Source organism: Rhinopithecus roxellana, chromosome 15 (assembly GCF_007565055.1).
Source record: "Rhinopithecus roxellana isolate Shanxi Qingling chromosome 15, ASM756505v1, whole genome shotgun sequence".
Lineage (NCBI taxonomy): Eukaryota > Metazoa > Chordata > Mammalia > Primates > Cercopithecidae > Rhinopithecus > Rhinopithecus roxellana.
In genome coordinates this window covers 78,085,768-78,104,576 of record NC_044563.1, presented here as the reverse complement: position 1 = coordinate 78,104,576, position 18,809 = coordinate 78,085,768, and the positions used below count along the sequence as shown (strand labels likewise).

The window sequence follows — 18,809 nt, the reverse complement described above, 5'->3', positions numbered from 1 at the left end:
AGTATGGTAAAATGCACATAACATAAAATGTACTATTATTTTTAAGTGTACATTTCAGCGGCGAGGCAAGTATATCTATATTGTGGAACCATCACCACCATCCATCTCCAGAACTCCCCTCCTCTTGTGAAACTGAAACTCCATACCCATTAAACACTCACTCCCCATTTCCCCCTTCCGGGAGCCCCTGGCAACCACCATTCTCCTTTTTGTCTCGGATTTTGATTACTCTAGTGCTTCAAAAAAGTGGAATCATACGGTACTTGTCCTGTGACTGGCTTATTTCACTTAGCATCACGTCCTCAAGGTTCATCCATGTTGTAGCTGGAACCAATAGGGATGTGAAAAGATGCTCAGCCCCACCACAGGCACTCTTTTTTTTGTTTTTTGTTTTTTTTTGAGATGGAGTCTTGTTCTGTCGCCCAGGCTGGAGTGCAATGGCACGATCTCACTGCAACCTCCACCACCCGGGTTCAAGTGGTTCTCTTGCCTCAGCCTCCCAGGTAGCTGGAACTACAGGCACACACCACCACGCCCGGCTAATTTTTAGTATTTTAGTAGAGATGGAGTTTCACCATGTTGGCCAGACTGGTCTCGAACTCTTGACCTCAGGTGATCCACCTGCTTCAGCCTCCCAAAGTGCTGGGATTACAGGCGTGACCCACCGTGCCTGGCCAGGATGCTCAGTCTCACCACAGGCACTCTTACGTTCCTCCTCAGCCTCTGTCCGTCTCACAGCTGCTGGGCACAAGATTCATCCATGTGTCAGAATTTCCTTCCTTTTTAAGGTTGAAGAATATTCCTCTATGTGTATATACCACGTTTTGCTTATCCATGAATCCACCGATGAACACCTGGGTTGCTTCTGTGTTTTAGCTATTGTGAATAATGCTGTTGTGAACATGGGTTTACAAATATCTCTTCAAGGCTCTATTTCCAATTCTTTTGGGTATACATCCAGAGGTGGAATTGCTGAATCATATGGGAATTCTATTTTTGATGTTTTAAGGAACCACTCTACTGTTTTCCACCATAGCTGTGCCATCTTACATTCCTAGCAACAGTGCACAACGGTTCCAATTTCTCCACATCCTCACCAACACTTGTCATTTTCTTTCTTTCTTTTTTTTATAGTAGCTATCCTAACGGATGTGAGGTGGTATCTCATTGTAGTTTTGATTTGCATTTTCGTAATTATTATTGAGGTTAAGCATCGTTTCATGTGCTTATTGGCCATTTGTGTACCTTCTTTGGAGAAGTGTTAGTTCAAGTTATTTGCTCATTTTTGAATTGGATTGTTTGCTTTTTTTGTTGTTGCGTTTTAGGAGGTCTCTATTAATTCCTTATCAGATGTATGATTTGAAAATATTTCCTTCCACTCTGTGGTATTTTTACTCTGTCAATTGTGTCTTCTGATGCACAACATTTTTACTTTTTTATAAAGTCCAATTTTTCGGCCAGGTGTGGTGGCTCTTGCCTGTAATCCCAGCACTTTGGGAGGCCGAGGCTGGCAGATCACGAGGTCAGGAGTTCAAGACCAGCCTGACCCACATAGAGAAAACCCTGTCTCTACTGAAAATACAAAAATTAGCTGGGTGTGGTGGCGGAAGCCTGTAATCCCAGCTACTCGGGAAGCTGAGGCAGGAGAATTGCTTGAACCCCGGAGGTGAAGGTTGCAGTGAGCTGAGATTGAGCCATTGCACTCCAGTATGGGCAACAAGGTGAGACTCCATCTCAAAAAAAAAAAAAAAAAAAAGTCCAATTTGTATATTTTTTTGTTTTGTTGGCTGTGCCTTTGTTGTCATATTTAAGAAACCATTGCCAGATCCAATATCATAAAGCTTTTGCTGTGTTTTTTTCGAAGAGTTTTAAGTTTTAGGTTTTACGCGTAGGTCATGGATCCAGTTAGGTTAAATTTTGTGTATGGTGTTGAGTAAGGGTCTACCTTTATTCTTTTGCATGTATGCATCTGGTTTTCCTGGCACTTACTTGTTGAAAAGACTGCCTTTTCCCCATTGAATGGTCTTGGCACCCAAGTCAAAAATCTTTTGACCACACATGTGAGGGTTATGTCTGGACTGTATCCTACTCTATCGGTGTATATATGTCTGTTCTTATGTCACACACTGTTTTGATACTGTAGCCTTGTAGTAAAATTTGAAATCAGGAAGCTTGAGTCCTTCAACTTTGTTCTTTTTCAGGATTTTTTTGGCTATCCAGGGTCCCTTGAGATTCCATGTGGATTTTAGCACAGATTTTTCTATTTCTACAAAAAAAAGTCATCGGGATTTTGATAGGGATTGCCTTAAATCTATAGATCATTTTGGATAGTATTAATTTCTTTAAAATGTTAGGTCTTTAAATCTACAAACATGGACTATTTTTTCCGTTTATTTACATCTTCTTTAATTTATTTGAGAAATGTTTCTATTGCATGAGGTTCTCACGTTCTTGGTTAATTTCTAAATATGTTATTCCTTTTGATATTATGATATGGAATTGTTTTTTAGTTTCCTCTTCAGATTTTTTACCGTTAAGGTATAGAAATGCAATTGTTTTTTGTGTGTTGACCTTGTGTCCTGCTACATTGCAGAGTTTATTAGTTCTTACAGTTTTTATGTGTGATCTTTAGGGTTTTCTAGGTATAAGATGATACCATCTGTGAACAGAGATCATTTTACTTCTTCCTTTCCAATTTGGATGCCTTTTACTTATTTGTTTATTTTGCATAGTTGCTTTGGCTAGGACTTTCAATACTGTGTTAAATAGAAATGGCGAAAGTGGGCATCCTTGCCTTCTTCCTGATGTTAGAGGAAAAGCTTTAAGGCTTTCACCATTGAGTGTGATGTTTGCTGTGGTTTTTGTTGTTGTTGTTTGTTTGTTTTGTTTTTTGTTTTTTTTTTTAACTTATGACTTGTATTATGTTGAGGTAGTTTCCTTCTATTCCTAATTTGTTGAATGTTTTCCTCATGGGAGGATGCTGATGTCAAATGCTTTTTCTGCATCAATTGAGATGATTGTGTGGTTTTTTTTTTCCCTTCGTTTTGCTAATGTGGTATATTATATTGATTGATTTTCATATGTTAAACCATCTTTGCATTCCAGGAATAAATTGGGGCCTCCGATTTTATTTCCCTTAGTCCCTGCCCATTTCCACATGTGCCAGGGAGGCAGCAAGGAAGAGTGGAAGGTATGTAGCACCAGCAGAATTAGTGACAGTTCCAGGTATGCTTTTGTTAGCTGTTGGGCCTTGGGCAATAGCATAAGCCTGAGCCTCTCTTTTTCTAATCTGTAAAATGGCAGTAATAACCAACATCCCATGGAGTTGTGATGTTTCTTTGAGCTAATGCTTGTAATGTTGTCTGGTGAATAAGGTGTTTTATAAATCATTGGTGATATTAACACTATCACACCATCGTCATCATCATCGTCCTCATCATCATCATCATCCCCTTTGACCAATGTGGGCAGGGAACAGGAATATGCAACATGTAAGACATAGCAGCTCCCCTTTCTGTTTGACAGTCACAGATAAACTGCAGGGCCCAGGGCTGAGGAACAAGAGTCCCTATCTTGATACATCTTGCTATGACCTCCTCAACCCAAGCAGAGTAACAAGGCCATCTTAGGAACAGCACTTTGGTTTTGCAGGAGTCCATGTGGCCCTGCCTGTGTGTGTCAGGGCCCAGCCCTTCTCGAGAGATACCCTGAAGGGGCCCTTTGTGGGAGGCAGTGACTTCTCCTTGAATGACCTTGGTGAAGGAAGAAGATTGGGCATGATGACCAGAGGAGGTGGCTGAAGACCTTGTGGGCTGGGCCTTGGTCTGGGATAGCCGCAGGCTCCTGGTCTCTGTCCAGCAGAGACACTGCGTCTTCTGGGCAGCAGCCCCGTAGCCAGGGAAGGGCGTGAGAGGTTTTCTCCTAGGAACAGCCGCTGTCTGTTGACTTTGCCTTCTCAGACCCTGCCCTGGTGCATTTTCCTGTCTCTGCTTTTTGGCACATCTGTGTGAGTGGGGCACACAGGGCATGGTGGAGGCACCCAGGGCAGCCAAGGCCTCAGAGGGAGGAGGATGACTTGAGGCCTTGCTGGATGCTTCCTCCAAACCCAATTCTCTTCTCTCAGCAGCCTCCACCTCTCCTGGCTTCACCACCTGTGTCCCTCCTTCCCATTTGCCAGCTCAGCTTCTGCGGGGACTTGGCCCCTGGGCCAGCCTCTCCCATCCCGAAGCCTCTTTCTGTCTCTTTCCTTTGCGTGCCTCTGCCACTTCCTCCGGGCCATCGCCTTTTCAGTTTCTCCTCCTCCGGGCTTTCTCACCTCTCCTGCTGCCTCGTGTCCTCTGTCTGTCTTGCTTCTGTGTCTCTCATGGGGGCACCCTCAGTTTGGGCCTGGGAAGATGTGTCCCTTGCTTCAGCTGTCCCAGCCAGATGTGTCCTCCCTGGGCCACCTGGATGACATAGGCTGTTTGTCTTGAGGCAGGAAAAGGTAGTGGCCGGGAGCTGGTGTCAGGTGTGGGCCAAGGCCCCTCCACACCCTGTGACTGCATGAGGACCCTGGAGCCTTCCAGTGGTTGGAGGACAATGTTAGGAGGAAGGAAGGGAAGGGGGAGGAAGTCACTGCAGCCCTCTCCCTAGCCCCCATCTCTGTTTCTCTTTCCATTTTCCTGGAAAAAGTAGAAATGAAGGAGGAAGCCAAGGACAGAGCTGGGGAGTGATACAGTAATACTAACAGGTGATGCTTCTCCAGCAGTTGCTATTCCCCAGGCACTGTACCCAGCTCCGTCCACAGGCCGCCTCTTTTCATTGCAAATGACAGCAACAGAACTCCTTCTAGTTTAGGTGAAGCAGGGGTATATACAGTTTACAGAGCCAGACTCAGAAAGGGCGGGACCTCTGGTTTGGGAACACTGGAGCCTGAGGCACAGCTAGGAAGCTTTCCGGGCCCCTCCTCCCTGCCTCTCTCCCCTGCCAGCTCTGTACCTGTCAGCTGCTGGCCGACTTCTCCCCCAACAGACTCCTCCTACTCCCATCCAGCAGGACGCTGAGGTCTTTTCTGCTGTGTCTTTTAGCTACAGGGGAGGAACTGAGATTGGCAGGCTCCTGTAGACCAGCAGGGTTGGAGTAGGGGCGGAGCAGGCTCCCTTCCCAAAGGGGATGCCATTCACAGAAGAGGGGACTGATGTGGGCACAAAGACCACCTCATCCAACCCTCACTGCTCCCGAGACGCATGCTTTTACTCCCGTCTTGCAGGTGCAGAAGCCAAGACTCTGAAAAGCCAAGTAACGCTCCCGAGATCACAGAGTCATGAGTGGCAGAGAGGAGGGAGAGCTGAGTGCTCAGAGCAAGGACCCTGGAGCCAGGTTGCTTGGGATTGAATCTAGGCTCTACTACTTTCTAGCTCTGGAATTTTGGGCAGGTTACTTAACCTTTCTGGCCTCAGTCTGCCCATCTCTGTAAAGGGAATGGTCATAATAATAGCTGCTTCTTAGGACTAGGGTAGAATGAGTTATATACGTAAACCATTTAGAACAACACTTGGCATGGCATGAGCACCTTATGAATGTTACATATTGTTATCAGAGTGTTTTACAGTTTACAAAGAACCTTCACACGTATTTTCTCACTTGACCTTGATCATAGCCTTGGAAAGTGGACAAGGGAATGGACTGACAGATACTGCACTGATTCTGTGCTGCCTGCACCCCATGCTCTCACCCTTGGCCTAATCAGCTGCAGGGTTCTGCAACCTGTTTTAAAAAATCCCTCACCCGAATAAACAGCTCTCTGTCCAGCAAGGGAGTATCAGTGCTTTCTCAGGGGTAAGCTGGCAGGATTGTACATTCTGCTGTCTCTCTAGCGCATGAATATGTATGAAGCTAGAGATGCTGGGAGCGTGGTTGGTAAATGTTCATCCAGAGGTGGGAGCCCCTGCGTTGTGACTCTGTGCAGAACTGGTTGGACTCTCTCGGGTAGTTGTGTCTTGCGGCCTCAGCCTGCAAGGACTGGGATGGGAATGAGAAAACAGGGTGGCAGCTACCTAGGGAAGCTGGGCCCTTCAAAGAACCACAGTGCAGGTGGTCCCTCATGGCTCTTTGTCCCCCAACTGGATATGCTCCCTCGCTGTGAGGTGGGGCCCGAGGGCTGGAGTTTGGGGCTGGCTCTGGGATCTAAGGAAACCCACTCATAGCAGAAAAGCTCCCTGCCCTCCACCAGCAGCCAGGCAGACAGAGCAGGGCTGAAGTCCAGAATCCTGCACTTATCCTCCAGGGCACCTGTCTTTCCCTGCCTCAGTTTCTTTCCCTATAAAATGCGTTTGACGATAACAAAAGACCTTCGGCAGACATGAAGCCCAACTCCTCACTCTCTCACACAGCAGAGCAAGCAGGTGATGAGAACAGGCCTTTCCCGTGACCCCAGCTGTGCGGTGAGGGTGAGCTTGGTGCAAGTGACTATTGCTGTAGCGTGGATCTGAGTAGTGTATGACCAGACTAAGGATGAAAACAGGGAAGCCCCGGACTAAAAATTATCACAGATAGACTGGTCAGATGTACTGGGAGAGAGGTGGAATCTTTCTATTCCTAAGACCTTAGCAAGTCTCACTGGGAGGAAAATAGGGGGAGGGCAGTCTGACTGATTTGTGGCTAAGCAAGAGCTTTTGGAGACAAGGGACTGGCTCCGAAGGCTGTTTAAGGCCTCCTTAGGTCTTGGATTTCATGAAAGGGCCACAGGTGCACATTATCAGTGTGCATATACCATCGGGTTATGTTTAAGGATGAAGTGAGAATAAATATTTAAATCACTAAGAATAGTGCCTGGCCTGTATCGTTTGTCGTGATTGTAATTATTACCTCTTGTATCCAATACAGACCCCCAGACTGGGCCTCAAGTGTGGGTTTTCATCTCACAATTTTTAGTTCCTCTTAGTTTCTTCTGTGGCATCCGTAGAAGGGCTCCTATGATGCAGGCGGACCTCTGTGTCCAGCCTTCAGGTTCAAGGCCGCTGCCTTGGGAGTGTGCAGTGTGAGTCAGAGGTGGGCTTTGTAAAGGCACAAGGAGCTCCAACCCTGGACCTCCCTCCTCAGGGCATTCACATTCACCACCCAGTGGCTCCACAGTGTCCTGCCAAACTGGGTGTGGCTGGACCTGGGGTCCGGACACACTGGCTTGGGGCGGGAGTCTTGCACAGTGCTAGGAGGCAGGAGCTGTATCTCGTAGCCCCATGAGCAAACGGACTTTTGAGCAGCCTCCCAGAAGGGGTTGAAATTGATGCAGAATCGGCCGGGTGTGGTGGCTCACATCTGCAATCCCAGCACTTTGGGAGGCTGAGGTGGGCGGATCACCAGAGGTGATCACCCCGGCCAATATGGCGGAACTCCGTCTCTACTAAAAATACAAAAATTAGCTGGGTGTGGTGGCTCGCACCTGTAGTCCCAGCTACTCAGGAGGCAGGAGAATCGCGTGAGCCTGGGAGGAGGAGGTTGCAGTGAGCTGAGATCACACCACTGCACTCCAGCTTGGGACACAGCGAGACCGTCAAAAAGAAAGAAAGAAAGAGAGAAAGAGAGAAAGAGAGAAAGAGAGAGAGAGAGAGAGAGAGGGAGGAGGGAGGAAAGAAGGAAATGAAGCAGAATCGACCCTCCGTTTTACAAAAACAGAGGATGAACCTGGGCCATGGCTCTGGGTCCCTGTGGCTTGGGAACTTTGACAGGAGAGTGTTTAGGGCACAAAGTTGGGGGTGTGAGGCTGGGTGTGGCCCTTACCCCTGTTTCCAAGCTGGTGGTCACACGGGACCCAAGGTGAGGGGAGAAAGCAGCCCTGACATGGAGCGGGAGTGAGGGGTGCCGGGCGCAGCCAGGAGGGACCCTGGGAAAGTCCCCCTGGAGCTCTGCTGGACATACATCCCCCAAGTGGATGATGACTGTCCTTTTGTCCTTCCTTTTCCTTTTGATCCTGCAAGAGAACTTCAGCCAGAGCATCTGAGATGGGAAGCAGAAAAAGGATGGGCAGTTTGGAGAGGAAAAGCACAGCTGTGTGTGAGTGGGGAGGTACTTTGGTTGGATGCCAAGGGCACCCGGATGCCCCAGCCTGGATGGGAAGTAGGGAGACGCTGGAGTGGGGCTGGGGTGGGGTGCCAGGGAAGATCAAGGAGAAGAATATCCAGCCTCTCTAATACTGAGGCCTCTCTGGGATTCTTTATCATTTGTCTGAAAGCATTATGAGGCTTCATTTCCCATAAAAATAAAACACATTCCAAAGCCAAGCCAGGGGTTTGGGCATTCTCTGCTGGTTTGTACTGACCACTCCCCCAAGTCCCATTCATGAGCATGGAGAATAGAGAACTGACGGTAAGGCTGATAGAGTGCAGGCGCGGCCCTTTCATGGAAACAGAGGGCTAAGGAGGCCTTAAAAAGCCTTCGGAGCCAGTCCTTTATCTGCATGAGGTCTTGCTTAGCACAAATAGATCAGACAACTCTCCCCGTTTTCCTCCCAGACAGTAAGACTTGCTAAGGTCTTAGGAATATAAAGATTCCTGGGCCGGTTGTGGTGGCTCATGCCTGTAATTCCAGCACTTTGGGAGGCTGAGGTGGGTAGATCACGAGGTCAAGAGATCGAGACCATCTTGGCCAACATGGTGAAACCCCGCCTCCACTAAAAATATAAAAATTAGCTGGGCGTGGTGTCACATGCCTGTAATCCCAGCTACTCGGGAGGCTAAGACAGGAGAATCGCTTGAACCTGGGAGGTGGAGGTTGCAGTAAGCCAAGATCGTGCCACTGCACTCCAGCCTGGGCTACAGAGCGAGACTCCGTCTCAAAAAAAAAAAAAAAAATTCCACCTCTTTCCCAGTACATCTGACCAGTTTGTCTGTGATAATTTTCAGTCTGGGACCTCCCTGTTTTCATTCTTAGTCTGACCTTACGCAACGCAGATCCATGCTGCAGCACTAGCCACCGGCACCAAACTCACCACGTCACCCGGGGATAACGGGAAAGACCTGTCTCATCGCCTGTTTGCTGTCCTGTGTGAGAGAGTGAGCAGTTGGGTCCCATTGCCTCCAGAAGACCCGTTCTAGACGTGATTCCATCCCTTGCCTTCCCTGAAGCCAGCACTGTCCCCTCCCATCTCCAGTCCAAGGTTGTTTTTCAATCCAAGGAGGCTGTCAGTGGCTTCCCTCCTGCCCTCTCGTGTCCCTGGCCACCCCATTCCTGCAGGGCCTTGCCTTCTTCCCTGGCTCCAGTCAGGCTGCCCCACTTCCCTTTGGCATTGCTCAGCCTTCCTTTCCTCTGTTCCTCCTGGCCGCTGCTCTGCCAGCCCTGTCCTGCCCACCTCCCAATCCCAGCACATCAAAACAGCAGTCAGGAGTGGGAGGTGTATGTTCTGAGCCCTGCCCCGCCCCTGAATAACTGGATGAATCAGACACCTCATCTCTCTTTGGGCCCCAGTTTTCACAAATAAAAAGCAGGAGCCCAATCACTGTAACCGACTGTGATGAATTGTGTGATGCTAACTGCAGCTGGTAGACCTCACATCTTGGTTATACTCAATATATATACACAGTCGAATCTTTTTTTAATAGACTTCTTGGTTGCAAAGATCTAGATACGTCATAGGCTAAATCATATCCCTTCGCATATAATAATAGTCTAGGATAACCAGTTAGACTAAACTGTGGGGCCTAGGCATTCTGCGACCCCATCAAAGGCCCCATTCTGGGATGATCTGTCTGAAGTGAGACCTCATCTTTCTTTGGGGCATCCTGCTAAGACCCAGGCCCGGTGACCCCTCAGGGCTTGTCATCCGTGGGCTGAGCCTGCAGGAAGGCAAGCAGGTGGGATGCCAGGGGAGGTGAGTGAAGCTTCGGGAGCAGGGGGAGGGAGGGATGAGGGTGAGATAATGAAGTTTCACTGTAATTTGGAGCCTCTGCATTTTCAAGGGAGGTTGTTTCTGAGTTATTTTCACAATGGAACTGGGTATTCTGATCTACCTCACTGCTGTGTGGAATCAAAAATAATAGAGCATGTTGCTATATCATCAACTAGTGGCTTCTCTTTCTGAGCAGTTTTTACCCAGCAATTAAGTGAAATTATGTGACTCAGTATGGGAAGATAATTGCCGGAGAAACTCTTCTGATTGCTTTCTCCTGCACATGCAGCCAGCAACCAAGCAGGAGGATCAGAGAGGAAAATTAACATGGAAGTGCTGCTGCCACCCAAAACCTCAGCTGCTTGCCAATGTGGAGATAAATGAGAGCATGGAAAGGAGAGGAAAAATGAGCGGAAATGGAATTTGTTCTCATAATACACTCTAGAGGAGGCAGCAACGTGTGATTGGTTCCATTCTCCAGATGGGGAGAGTGATCCAAATGGTCTAGAGGGGAAGAGTTGGGCAGCAGGAGAGAGAGGCAGCCAGGGAGTCCCCCACTCCAGCAGTGATGATTTCTCAGGCCCCCTTTGCCGGCGAGCCAGGTCCTCAGGCCCCCCAGGCAAAGGTCCAGGGCCCAGTGCCCATGCAGCAGTGCACGCCCTGTTCCTGTGCCCTCTCCACTCACTTCAGCCTTGGATCTGCCTCCCCCAGTGACTCCTCCTTCCTCTCTTCCATCTACTCCTTAGACTCTCTTGCCCGGAACTGAGATTTATCATCGCCAAGCCTTTTATCCTCCCCACCCCAGCCAGCCTCCAGCAGCCCGGCTTCCTCCCTGGAAGGAGGGAGAAAGGAATGTGTGGTCACTGGGAGGGTGGGAGGTGCGGAGGGGTGGTATATGAGACGGAAGGGAAGCCAAGCTGGGTGCAGCAGTGAGACAAAGGCATTCTGTGGCCCTTCAAAGGTTCTGTGTGTGTGCTTGGCCATTCGACTCAGGGGCAGCGCCAACAGTATCACCGATGAGATTTTTAAAAATGGGTTTAGGGCCCACCCCCCAGCCCCCAAGGGGGCCCATGCTGAGGTGTGGTTGATGTAGCCCAGGCTGGGACAGCAGCTTGGAGTAGAGAATTGGTCACTTTTCAAATTTGTGACAGTATTTCTTTTCACACTGTAACTTGATCAGAAATATTTTCTTTAGAATACAAAGGCAGGTCTTAACTCTTTAGCTTGGCACTCAAGAGCCTCTGCAATCTGATTCCAACCCTCTTATCTGAGTTCTCACCACCTACCCCGTCATGCTTTACTCCAACTGGGTTGTTCACTGTTTTGGAAGGTATCTTACACTAGAAATGGCAGCTACTTGGTAGGTCGCTGTCACAGCTCCCTCACAGGCAATGCAGACATTACTGGTGGATGAAGGCCATCTCCTGTTGGACCTCATTTGGGGAAGCCACTTTGGACAGCTACTACTGAATGAAATGCCTTAAGGCTCAACTTGAACTGATCTTGAACTTGAACTGTATCTCATTTGTTATTCCTACTTCCTGTTTCCCCTCTCACTGCTTTTGCTCATGCTGTCTTCTCTGCCGGAATGCCTTTCCTCTACTCTCTCCCTCACCCGTCTATCAAAATCCTACCCTGCTCTTAAGGTTCAGCTGGAATGTCAGTTCCTCCATGGAAACTTCCCTGGCTCCCTGTTGAGCTCTCTGCTCCCCTTCTCTCTGTCTTCTGGACTATTGTTGCATGGCGTCTCTACCTCTTGGGAAGTTCTCTTCATATTTGCTGATGGATCAGAGCCCTTTGCCGCCAAATCCTACCTCTCCTTGGTAGCTGAGGCTGTATCTTGTTCACCTACTTATCCTTTGCAGAGCCCATAATAGTATGGCCCTTTCTAGCAGTTCAGTGTTTACTTGTATAATGAATTTGAACCTGAGAATCAATGGAGGTGATTGTTGGGGTTTGAAAGGAAGGCACAGCAGCAACCTGAACTGCTGCCCATTGTGCCTGGTGGCCCAGAGCTGTTGACATGTGCTTTCCCTATTCCCAGGGGCAGGAGGAGCCCTATTGCCAACACCACAGGCCCTCTTCCGGCTAGAGCTGGTCAAGAAGACACTATGGGAGGCCTGGTCCATTTGTCCCTCCCTCTATTGCCTCACATCCAATATTCACACCATGGCCCCTAAGATTTGAAGACCTTAATGTGTTGTTTCATCTTCCACATCTTGACTCCAGTCTTGCTCCTCACTGGCTGAGCAAGGAGCAGGTGTAATTTGGAGATGGGGCTTGGGCTAGGAAGTAGCAGTAAACTGGAGAAAGAAAGAGAGAAGGAGAGAGGGAGGGAGATGTTTTACAAATAGCAGATGCTCAAAACTTACTTTATTTCATACTTTGATTGAAGATATTCTAGGACTGTATGACTGCCTGAATCATAAGGGGACTTTCCATTATAAAATAATTAATTCTGGCCGGGCGCGGTGGCTCAAGCCTGTAATCCCAGCACTTTGGGAGGCCGAGACGGGCGGATCACGAGGTCAGGAGATCGAGACCATCCTGGCTAACACGGTGAAACCCCATCTCTACTAAAAAATACAAAAAACTAGCCGGGCGAGGTAGTGGGCGCCTGTAGTCCCAGCTACTAGGGAGGCTGAGGCAGGAGAATGGCGTAAACCCGGGAGGCGGAGCTTGCAGTGAGCTGAGATCCGGCCACTGCACTCCAGCCTGGGCGACAGAGCGAGACTCCGTCTCAACAACAACAACAACAACAATAATAATAATAATAATAATAATAATTAATCCCAGGTTTATTATTACACAGCTTGGTTTAAAGAAGGAATGAAAATCATCCAATCATAAGTCACTATTACTCTCCCTACACCAAATACTACCAAAGAGACAAAACAAAACAAAAATCCCGTGAGATAACTGGGCCAGGCATGGTGGCTCATGCCTGAAATCCCAACACTTCAGGAGGCTGAGCCAGAAAGATCACATGAGGTCAGAAGTTTGAGACCCAGCCTGGCCAACGTGGTGAAACCCTATCTCTACTAAAAATACAAAAATTAGCTCGGCATGGTGGTGCATGCTTGTAGTTCCAGCTACTAGGGAGGCCAAGGCAGGAGGATCACTTGAACTCGGGAGGTGGAGGTTGCAATGAGCCGAGATTGTGCCACTGTACTCCAGCCTGAGCGACACAGTGAGACTCTATCTCAAACAAAACAAAACAAAAACTAGCACTGGAGTATGTGAAGCATAGCCAGAACTTAAGCCATAGTTGCACTTAGAGTGAACACTCGTTGACATTACTGCATTCTGTAGGCTAATCAGCATTGAGCCCATCTAGGTTGGGAAGCCTGAGACTACCTGCATGAAGCCGAGAACCCTTGAGAGGGACTAAAGTGATCTCAGGTTGGTATCTGCTGCTCCCAGCCTGCCCCCAGCCATGAAAAAGCAAAACAAATGCTTTCTGAAAGAAAGTGCCCCATTTTAGGACTGTCAGTTTCCCACAGATTAAAATGTAGCAAACATGAGCTCACAATCAAATATATTACCAACACAAGACTAAACAAGTCACTGTGATTGAGAGGCACAGAAACAAAATGTAAATTTTGACCCCCAAGGATTTAAGAGTTTGGAATTATCAGATACAGAATATAAAATAACTCTAAGAAATGTTAAAATAATAAATGATGAGAACACAAAATGAGTGAACAACAAAGACTAACACAAATGACCAGGCAATTTCAAAAAGAACCAGATAGAACCTTTAGAAATTAATAATATGACCACCTGAAACACAAAAGTAAACGAATGGGTTAAGCAGCAAATAAATACTGTTAAAAAGGAAGTCAGAAAATGGAAAACAAATATGAAATAATTACCTGGAATGTAGCACAGAGAAACAAGGAAGTGGAAAATATGAAGGAGCAGTTAAGTGATATGGAGAATAGAATGAGGATGTCTAACCTGCTTCTAGTCACAGTCTCAGAAAGAGAAAATGGGAAGAATGGAGGAGAGGCCATATTTGAAGAGATAATGGCTTAGAGTTTTTCATAACAATGAAAAGGATGAACCTATAGGTAAAGGACTTTCAAGTCTGATGAAATCCACAACAATCAGTTCTATGTTGTGTTTCAGACTTGCGATGAAACTCACAACAGCAAACACACACACACACACAATAAATAAATAAAAGGAGGTAGAGAAGAAAGATAGGACATCTATAAAGGAATGATGATATAAGCAGCAGACTTCTCAACAGCAATCATGGAAGCCAGATGGCAGTGGAATAACATCTTAAAAGTGCAGAGCAAAAATAATTATCAGCCTAGAATTGTGTACATAGCCAAATTACCTTTCAAGGATAGGATTGTATTAGTTTTCTACTGCTGCATAACAAATGATCACAGACTCAGCAGCTTAAAGCAACACATATTTATTATGTCATGGCTTCTTTAGGTCAGAGGTCTGGCACAGCTTAGCTGAATTTTCTGCTTCAGCATCACATCGAGCTACAGTCTAGGTGCTGGCTAAGGTTGTGGTCTGATAAGAGAATTGACTGGGGAAAGATCTGCCTCCAGACTCCCTCAGGTTGCTGGCAGTATTCATCTCCTTGTGGCAGAAGAACTGAGGTTCCCATCTTCTTGTTGGCTTCTGGCCAGGAGCAGCTGTCAGCTGCTAGAGGCTTCCCACAATTCCTTATCCTGTGCTCCTCTCCGTAGCCTGTCTCATGACATAGCAGCTTGCTTTTTCAAGCCAGCGAAGGAGAAAATTCTCTAGCCCCAGCCTGCAAGATTGAGGCTTATATGATATAATATCATCATCTGAGAGCTGTCCTTTTGCCACTTTTGCCACATTCTGTTGGTTAGAAGTATGTTGCAGCTCCTGCCAGTATTCAAAGGAAATAGATTACTCAAAGCCTTCAACACCAGAAGGCTGGAATGACTGGGGATGGCCTTAGGGTCTCTTGCCACAAAGGTGAAATGAAAACATTTCCAAATAAACAGAAACAGAGTTTCTAACTAACAGATCTTCATTAAAGAAAATTTTGAAAGATATTCTTCAGGAATAAAGAAAATGGCTTCAAGGATGACTAACATTCAAAAACAATGGTGAGCAAATCAGTACATATGTTGTAAATTCATTATCTGTTGCTGCATAGCAAATTACTTCCAAACTCAGCAGCCTAAAATAGCAAACGTTTGATATTTCACACAGTTTCTGAGGGTACAGAATCAGGGAGAATCTTCACTGGGTTGTTCTGGCTCAAGGTCTTTCATGAAGCCAGAAGGTCTGTTTCCAAGCTCACTTACGTGGTTCATGGCAGGCTGTATTTCCTAGCAGTGCTTCGGAGGGAGGCCCCCACATGGGCCTCTCCACAGGAGTGCCTGAATATCCTTAAGACATGGCAGCTAGCTTGACTTAGAACAAGCAATCTGAGAGAGAGAGAGAGAGAGAGAGAGAGAGAGAGAGAGAGAGAGAGAGAGAGGCTGTGTTGTTTTTTATAACCTCATATTGAAAGTGACATACCATAACTTCTGCATATTTTACTGGTCATACAGACCAACCCTGGTGCACCATGGGAGGGGACTGTACAAGGATCTGGATACCAGGAGATACTGGGAGCTATTCTGCAGGCTGGTTACTACACACATGGTTGAATCCAAACAAACATAGTTTTCATGAAGTACAAATATTAGTATCTATTTTATAGAATTTTAAAAAGAACTGAAATATTGTCCAATAATAGCATATGTATCAGGAATGGGGTGATTTGTATTTTTGTGTTTTCAAGGAGGGTATTCTGCCTAATAACTACTATAGGTATTAACTCTGAATTTTTTAGTCTTTTTTACATTGACTACACATGGAAAAATTACAAAGATAACCACTAAAAGGTTAAAATAGTTTCTATAATTTCTAAACCAGTAGAGGGAGAAAAGGAATAAGAAAAAAAAATAACTAGGCTAGGGGCAGTGGCTCATGCCTGTAATCCCAGCACTTTGGGAGGCCAAGGCGGGCAGATCGCCTGAGCCCAGGAGTTCAAGACCAGCCTGGGTAACATAGTGAGACCCGCCCCCCCACTGCCAAAATAAAAATAAAAATAACTAATCCAAAAAAAAAGAAAGAGCAGGGAAAGAAAAAGAAACAAGCACATTCCCGTAGGGAAAAAACAGATGGCAGAAAGCAAGCCAAATATATCAATAGTCACAATAAGTGAATTAAATGGGGTAAACTTGACAATTAATACAGAAAGCTTGACAATACAGAATTTTTCAAAAATCCAGCTCTTTGCTGTTTATGAGATGCACACACAACACATAAGGACACAGAAAGATAGAAAGTAACATAGAATTTAAGGCAGGGAGGATCACTACATAATTCTAGAAGACCCAACCCACAGGACAGTAACCGTTTTAAACTATCTGTTAGACTATTCTAAGAGACATGTTATCGGCCAGCTTCAGGTCTGTTGTGCCCACGCTCAGTAAATCTCAGTAAATCAATCACTGTGATACAGATTTTGCAAAAGAGAAAAGATTTATTCAGAAGGCCATCAAGCAAGGAGGCAGGAGAACAGCTCTCAAATCCGCCTCCCCAAAGATAAGGCTTAGGGATATTTACTGGTAAGGGAAGTGGGGTGGTCTGAGGCATAGGGAAAGGTGACTGGCAGTGGGGAAAATGAAATGACAGATTCATTCTGAGCAAGCGTAGTCAGGGTTCGTGGCATTCCATAAGACATAAGTGCAGGAAATGGTGGTGTTAGTGTGACCTGAGGGTGGAGTTTTTAGCCCTCTGATGTCAAAAGGCTACCCTCTGGGGCACTTGCACACGTCCAGTTGAAGGGTGAGTGGTCTCATCCTGTTTGAACAGGACAGGAGCTAGCCCAAATTCCTGAAAAACAGCTGAAGTAACCATTACCATGGTGGCCTATGAATGTTATCTATAAAGTAACCAGTGAAGGTTAAGTTTCAGCATTCAGTGGCAAGGCCTTCAGCTACCACGGCCTTCAGCTTCATGGAAAAAGGAAAATAAAATAAAATAAAATAAAATAAAATAAAATAAAATAAAATAAAATAAAATAAAATAAAATAAAATAACAAAAAGCAAGCAACCAAAAGCAAACAGTGCAGGCAGACCTGATCAGATTAACCCCTTGGTTTCAAATATGGGGATACATTTATAAATCCTTCCACTTAGCGCTAGATTTTAAAGTGCCAATCTTGATTTTTGGTAGGTGAAACAGTCAAAAAAAAAAAAAAAAAAAAGAAAAGAAAAAAGAAAAAAATTTAAACACAGTTGGTAATCTTAATTTATAGGCATATAGAACTTTCTTCCCAACCATGAAGGAATTCACAATTTTCCAAGCATACATGGAAAATAATTCTTTTAATAACTGACCATGTACTAGGTCATAAAGCAAGTCTCAATACGTTTCAAGGCATCTGTACATCATACAGACCATGTTTTCTGACCTTGGTGCACTTAAGCTAGAAGTCAATAACAAAAGCAAATAAAAATCACTGTGTATTTGGATACTTAAAACACATACTTCTTTTTTTTTTTTAATTATACTTTAAGTTCTAGGGTACATGTGCGCAACGTGCAGGTTTGTTACATATGTATACACATGCCATGTTGGTGTGCTGCAGCCATTAACTCGTCTTTTACATTGAGTATATCGCCTAATGCTATCCCTCCCCCACCCTCCACACAATAGGACCCGGTGTAAAACACATACTTCTTAATGCATAGGTAAAGTAAGAAATTGTAATGGAGGTTTAAAGTATATTGAGAACTAAACAACAATCCAACCATGATGGAGTACTTTCACCCCATTATAGAAGCTTTGAAGTGTTGTTTTTCATTACTATTCAGTTCTTAGTATTATACTTTAAAAGCACTTAGAGGGAACATTGCAGTCTTAAATGCTTATATTGGAAAATAAGAAAAGCTAAATATTGATGAACTAGGTATCCAACGTAACAAGATGAACATAAAAAAGAACAATAGAAGAAACCCAAAGATCGTATAAGGGCAGAATTAAGAAAATTTTAAAACACACAATAAAAAGAATTAATGAAACCAAGAGTTGGTTTCTCTGAAAAAACTAATAGCATCGTTAAACCTCTGGTGAAACTGACCAAGGAGAAAGGGAGTTGTCACAAGTAACATCAGGAATGAAAAAAACGGGCATAACTTTATGGCAATACATTTGAAAGCAGAAGAGGAAAAATGCCTTTAAAAATTATAACTCACTAAATTTATTAAAGAAGAAATAGGTATCTGGAGAGTGCCATACCATTAATTAATTGAATGGGCCATTTAAGATCATCTCACAAAGAAAATCCCAAGCCCAGATGATTTTACAGGTTAGTTCCACCAAACACTCAAAGAACAGGTTATTCGAATCTTCTGCAACCTCTTCCAGGGAACTAGCAGGAGAGTGGATACTTGTTCTGTGAGGCCAGTACTGCCATCCCCAAACCAGGCAAGGTTAATACAATAAAATAAAAACTGCAGACCAATCTCACTCATGCACATAGATGCAAAAATCCTAAACAAAATGTCATTAAGCCAAATCCATCTGTTTATTAAAAAAAAAAAAATTGGTTTCATCTCAGAAATACAGGGATGATTTAACACTTGATAATCCATACATCTAATTTACTTCACTGGTAGATTTAAGGACAAAAACCATAGATATAGAACACTCATTTATAATTAACATAAAACAGAAACATCTTGGAAACCAGGATTAGAGGGGAACTTTCAAAGCATTAGAAAAACTCCATTTAAAATCAGCAGTAAGACTGTGTGTAAGTATGTACGTGTTGTGTGCATATGTGTTTGCTAATGTTTCTATTCTGCATTTCACTGGAATTCCTACCCGGTACACTAAGACAAGAAATAGAAATAAATGGTGTGAGAATTAGAAAGAAGGAACAATATC

The 18,809-nt window shown here is 45.2% G+C and overlaps 1 protein-coding gene across 4 annotated transcripts in view; it reads left to right on the top strand.

Moving 5' to 3' along the window:
• The window catches only part of FXYD6 (FXYD domain containing ion transport regulator 6), a 39,781-nt gene that overhangs the window by 10,603 nt on the left and 10,369 nt on the right, over positions 1 to 18,809 (top strand). For 2 of the 4 annotated variants that reach the window (XM_030918025.1, XM_030918024.1), the window contains exon 2: positions 3,141 to 3,190. The exons of the other annotated variants lie outside the window; for them this stretch is intronic. The gene's annotated coding sequence lies outside the window, so the exon portion shown is untranslated. The remainder of the gene's footprint in view (positions 1 to 3,140; positions 3,191 to 18,809) is intronic. 4 annotated transcript variants of the gene reach the window in all.